Raw genomic sequence first — 6,639 nt, 5'->3', positions numbered from 1 at the left:
TATTGTTGGAGATTACGCCCACTCAGCAGTTTGCTGTACATACCAAAAGCAGAGGCGACCTTTGACTCACATCACACTTGCTTCACAGCAAGTATGTATGTATTTAGAGGTGGTAGTCTGTTTGTATCTCATAATATATACTATTATATATACTATTATGCTTTTCTCATAATATACTATAATTTTGTAGGTGTTGACCCCCCAAAAAAACTCATAGTAATTGAATGTGAAAGGCTGTACAACAACAACTTGCATTTACATAGCACCCCTCACGCAGAACACTTGACGGTGGTGGAGCATGACTCTGAACTGGGGGGAGGGGGAGGTGACCATAGGCACGTCGAATAGGTCTTCAGACGCAAGCTGAAGATGGGGAAGGAAGGGGCCAGGCGGAGGGATAGAGGAAGAGTGTTCCAGAGTTTCAGGGAGTAGTGGCTGAAAACGCAGCCGCCAAAGGTGGAAAGGAGGGCATGAGGGACATGTAGAAGGTCATGGGTTGGGGGGTGAGCTGGTCAGAGAGGTAGGGAGGTGTCAGGGCATGAAGGGATTTGAAAACAAGTGTGAGGATCTTGAAATTGGTCCGTTCGGCGATAGGGAGCCAGTGGAGGCTGGCTAGAACTGATGTGATGGTCTACAGAGTTTTGTGCAGGTGAGCATGCGGGTGGAGGAGTTTTGGATCAGCTGGATCCTGGTCATGGCGGAGCTGGAGAAACTGGCAGAGAGGGCATTTGAGAAGTTGAGTCGGGAGGTGAAGAATGCTATACCAAATATAAGGATTATTATTGCTACAGTATAATGCTTGTATTTGACATAACTTCTTATCTCGTCAGGATGCCTCAAAGTGCTTCGCAGGATGTACTGTAAGGTGGCGTAACTGTATTTTGTGGGTGAAATTGCTGAATGTAGTGTCTTTATGCATCATGCCTGGTCTTATCAGGTAATGGGGAAAAAAACAACAAAGCGGATCTTGTTAATTCCATTCATTAATCGACTTCATACCACATGTGTTTTGTCATTTCCTTGCGATTTGTTTTTTTGTATGTTATGAAGGTGACCTCATTGCGTCACATGCTGCTACTTACTCCAACGAGCTTTGAAATTTTTACTGCAACGGTTAGCACAAATTCTGCTTCCAGCCTGACTATAGCTAATCTGCAATCTACACATTATTATATATTTTTTTAAAAAATCACAACTTGCATTCATATAGCGTCATTCAAGCAGGATAGTATCTCCGAGTGTTGGAATCCGGGTGTAACCTGCGTGAAGGGTGCTATATAAATGTAAGTTGTTGTTCTATGTGTCAGCCTGGCTTAATGGTAGCACTCTTTCCACTGCATCAGCAGGTTGTGGGTTCAAGCCCAACGTTGAGACTTGGAATCCATGTGGTATAGGCTGATAATGCAACGCTGGGGGTATGCTGAGTTGTCAGAGGTGTCATCCTTTGGATGAGATGTTAAACCGAGGTCCCATCTATGTGTTTAAGTGGACGTTAAAGATCCCATGACACTATTCAGAAAGAGAAGGGAGTTTCTCTTGGTGTTCTGGCCATCAAACGCTCAAATAAAATTGGTCACTCACTTCATTGCTGTATGTAGGACATTGCTCTGCACATATTGGCTACCATGTTCCCCCCACAAAATATACACAATCAATTCACATTACAGTATCCTGAGAAGCACTTTGAGATGCAAGAATGCATCTATAGTTCTGTGTAAGATGAATAGACCAATTCAGGTTTAATCAATTTGACTCAAATTTGAGATTCTCATCCTCAAGCCCTTCACGGCCTCCCACTCCCTGCCCCCCCCCCCCCCCCCCCCAACCTCTGTGACCACCTGCGATTGAAGGGGCCTAATTCAAAACAAATCACCAGAGACACTATTTCAGTGAGCGAGCAGTAAATGTATGCAACAGTCTCCTTAGGGAGATGGTGGAAGCGGAAAGTATTGATTCTTTCAGGAACAAATGATATAGATTATCTCAGGCTACAGCTTTGGACATGACATGGTCATATCACTGCCAGGATGGTGGAAAGCGAACTGAATGGACCTCAGTTTTCTTTCGTCAATTATGACCCTATTTCCCCGGCCACTCCCTCCGGCTGCTTCATGGAGAGTTTTCAGCCACGTGGAGTCCTGTAGTTCAGTGATTAAGCACTTGCCTCCCAAGTGAGAGACCTTGGTTCAATCCTCTGCAGGGCAAAATGTTGGGCAAGTTCCTTACTCCACATGTCTCTGTTACCTAGCAGCAAGTAGGAACCCAGTTGTTAGTCGATTGGGGGTTCACTTCTCCCGGAGTAATAATTCCTTCAAAAAAAATTACAATGATAATAAATTTGTCACTTGAATCCATGACTGTTTGTGGGACACTGCTGTGTGCAATTGGCTGCCCACCAAATATACAGTCAATTCACTTTACAGTATATTCTGTGAAGCGCTTTGAGACGTCTCGAAGATGTGATAAGGCCCTATATCAAATGTAAGTATTATTATTATATTCTGCTCCTTGTTCTGGAACTCCATCCCAGAATCCCTCTGACTCATCCCTTCCCTATCTGCCTTAATACCCATCTCTTTGACTGCAGTTTCAGCCAATTGACTCCCTTCCCCCCTCCACCCTGAGCTCAGGTTCTCTGCAAGCTATGTGAAGCACTTTGAGACATTCCGCTGATCCAAAGATGTATATAAATGTAAATAAAAAAAATAAAAAAATCCTTTATTTGATATAGCACCTATCGTGCCTTCAAGACGTCTCAAAGCGCTTCACAGAATATACTGTAAAGTGAATTGACTGTATATTTTGTGGGTGAAACGCGGCAGCCAATTGTGCACAGCAGTTTCCTACCAACAGCCGTGCATTGAGTGACCAAACCTAAATTACAATTTTTTTTCTTGAGGGTTTATTATCAGGTGTATGGAGTAAGGAAACTTGCCCAAGGTTTCACCCTGCCAGGAATCGAACCCAGGTCTCTCGCTTGCGAGGCAAGTGCTCTAACCACTGAGCTACAGGACTCCACATTGGTGTTGATTAGCATCGCTAGTTGTAAATATATGGAGTAGATTATCCAGGGATGAGGTGGAGGCAGGTCGTGCCAGCAAATTTCCCCACAAACAGCTACGATACCTGGCAGCAAGCTCCTGTCACATGTTTTTAAATGTTCCAATGTTGCAGGCACTATATCAATAGCAAGGTTATTGCTTCTTTACACTCATGAGGAATCAACAGATGGAAGGAAGTAAATTGATTCCTTCCATCTGTGGATTGAAACCAGCAACAGAACACTGGGCTCAATTAGGAAATAGTTTGATTCACTTCTGGGAGGTTCTCTCCTGGAAGGTCGAAGGGCCTCGTTTGTTCAAACCCGTCTCGTGACCTATTTAAAATGATCTCTCTACATCCCCAGAAAACACCCCTCACTGTGGTGCTGTTTGTACCCCACTCCACTGCCTGCCCACTTTGCTGCCAATGGTGGGGTGGGCGGTGGAGGGTGATGTGGAGTATGCTGGAGCCTGCCGAGCGGAGGGAGCAGACAGGTCGGTACGGAGTTAGCAAGTCACAGAGGTAGAGAGGGGCAAGGCCACGGAGGACCTTGAAGGTGAGGATGGAGATTTTGAACTGTATCCTCTTAGGAATGGAGAGCCAGTGGAGCCGGGCGGTGTTCGAGGCGTAATAGGGTTTGGGTGGTTTGTGGCAGGTTGAGTCAAATGGTCTTTTCTTATTCCACATTGGCCTTGTGGAAGGGCAGTTTCATCCTTTAGCCCAAGGTGAGAAGTCAAACTGTGTCCCATTTAGCACAGTAGACCTTGGATTATAGGAATGTACAGCTTGAGCTGCCTGTACTGGCTCAGCCCCACAGGGCGAGTTTGTCACAGGGCACTGAACCCTTGCTATATTTCAAGTAACTTTCTTTTGGCAAGTTTTCCATTCGCACTGTTTGGAATAGGATCGCTAATGCATTATTCTGCCGTAAGCAGGTAAAGCTTGCAGGCAATCGATCTCCTTTTAAAGGAATACCTTATTGGCACATGGCCAGACAAAATGCATGATAATTTGCTTTGTCAAATGCAAGAGTTATTATTATCAGGAGAAATAATAGGAAATGATGATGCAAATTTGAACCAATAAACGCCTGTTCATAAATTGTAGCTCTATCCACTGAATTGTTGGGGCTGCCCTGCTTTGAGATGTTTTGACATAAGTGCCATATCAAGTGCATTATTTCTACTAGTAGGAGTGAACAAAACAATTACTAGCATTTATATAGCATCGTCCACAATAGGTGCCCATGAAGTACACAGTTATTCCACTTTTACAGTATATCGGGGGAAGTGCTTTGAGGCATGGTCCCAATTTGAAAGGTGGTGTATCAAATGTAATGCTGATAATTATTATCATTATTCACTTAGGATAACATCTTAGAATATTGTAAACAAAAGACAATCCTCTAGACTTTATTTCATGTTTGAGGGGGATTACTGTAGAACATATTGGCTCTTTCATTACAAATTTATTGTGTGCCCAAACAAAAGAACATGGAAATCCCACTCGCAAGTGTTAGACGTGACTAATGCATGAGAAAATGATGACTAATATTTTTCTGTGACATGTCAATCAAATGTGTCAGCTTTCACTTCTGAGTCATTGGGTTCAATCCTCACTCGAAATCTGTCTATGCTGACCATCCAGTTCAGGGCTGGGGTGTGGGTGTATATTGTTGGAGGTGACGTCCTTTGGTTGAAATGTTAAACCAAGGTCCCGTCTGCCTGTTCAGGTGGATGTTAAAGATCCCATGACACTATTCGAAAAGAGAAGGAAGTTTCTCCTGGTGTCCTGGCCAACAATACCCTGTGTAGACTTGGTCACTCACTCCATAGCTTTATGTGGGACATTGCAATGTGCAAATTGCCTGCTGCAGTTGCCTATAAATACAGTCACTACACTTGACAGTAAATCCTGTGAAGCACTTTGAGACATTTTGACAATGCTCCAAGGCAAAATATTAAATGCGAGGATTATTTTTCTTTTGAAATGTGGTGAAAATTGCCATCTTAGATTGTAAATAAAATATGGCATGTTCCAAATGAACCAAATTTATATTATCATTGTGTCAACCTAACTCCAAAACCTCTCACCTCTGAGGCGGAAGGTTATGGGTTCAAGCCCACATCAGGACTTCAGTTTATTGTCCAGAATGATGCTTCAACATAGGACTGGAGCATTGTTCAATGTCAGAGATACTGTCCTCCAGAGTTGGGTGTTAAAGAGCCCATGAGTTGTGGCACATTTGGCAAGTGAAAGGAATTTCACCCAGTTTCCTGGTCATTGATTCCTCCAGATATATTGATTTCAGAACAGCATTGTAGGACACACTAAGACAGTTGACTAAGAAAACATGAATTTAGAGTTGCAAAGAGCAATTTCAGGAAAGGCACTAAGATGCTTTTCTTTACAGAGAATAATTCTGCTCCTACGTCCGACCCTCTGAAACTCCCTGCCTCAAACCCTCTGCCTTGCCCCCTCTTTGCCTGTCTTCAGACCACACCTGAAAAACATTTCTCTTTATCCATGCCTACAGTCACTTTTCCTTTCTCCCTGGCTTGGCATCAAATTACACCATTGTTAAGCCCCCTGAGATGCTACCCCATGGGGAAGGATGCTATATAAATGTAAGATGTTGGAATTAGTGACTGGAACAGCTTGCCAGGAAGGGTGGTTGAGGGCAGGACACTGGATTTATTTAAAAAAAACAGATGTGAAGGGAAGACGATAAGGTGGGTATTCTAGAAGGACGTGATGGGCCGAATCAATTTCATGATTTACATAAGAACATAAGAATTAGGAGCAGGAGTCGGCCATTTGGCCCCTCGAGTCTGCCCCACCATTCGATAAGATCATGGCTGATCTTCAGACCTAACTCTAATTACCTGCCCTATCCCCATATCCCCTAATCCCTCTATTTTTAAAAAATCTATCAGTTTCAGCCTTGAAGGTGTTCAAGGACTGAGCATCTACAGCCTTCTGGGGTAGTGAATTCCATAAATTCACTACCCTCTGAGTGAAGAAATGTTTCCTCAACTCTGTTCTAAAAGGCTGACCCTTAATTTTAAGACTGTGACCCCTGGTTATAGATTCTCCTACCAGGGGAAACAGTCCCTCAGTGTCTACTTTATCAGCCCTTTAAGAATCTTATATGTTTCAATAAGATCTCCCCTAATTCTTCTGTACTCTAGAGAATACAGCCCTAGTTTATTCAGCCTATCCTCATAGGTCAGTCCCCTCATCCCAGGAACTAACCGAGTGAATCTACGCTGCACCCCCTCCAGGGCAAGTATGTCCTTTTTTAAATAAGGAGACCAAAACTGCACACAATACTCTAGGTGCGGTCTCACCAAGGCCCTATACAGTTGCAGCAAGACTTCCCTACTCTTGTACTCTAAACCTTTTGCAATGAACGCTAACATGCCGTTCGCCTTCTTAGTTGCTGCTGCACCTGCAAACTAACTTTTTGAGACTGGTGTACAAGGACACCCAAATCCTTCTGAACACTAACACTATCTAATCTCTCCCCCTCTAGAAAATAATCTGTTTTTCTATTTTTTCTACCGAGGTGAATAACTTCACACTTCCCCACATTAA

Source organism: Callorhinchus milii, unplaced genomic scaffold (assembly GCF_018977255.1).
Source record: "Callorhinchus milii isolate IMCB2004 unplaced genomic scaffold, IMCB_Cmil_1.0 Scaffold3, whole genome shotgun sequence".
In the NCBI taxonomy this organism is placed as follows: Eukaryota; Metazoa; Chordata; class Chondrichthyes; order Chimaeriformes; family Callorhinchidae; genus Callorhinchus; species Callorhinchus milii.
Note: the sequence above shows the minus strand (reverse complement) of the source record.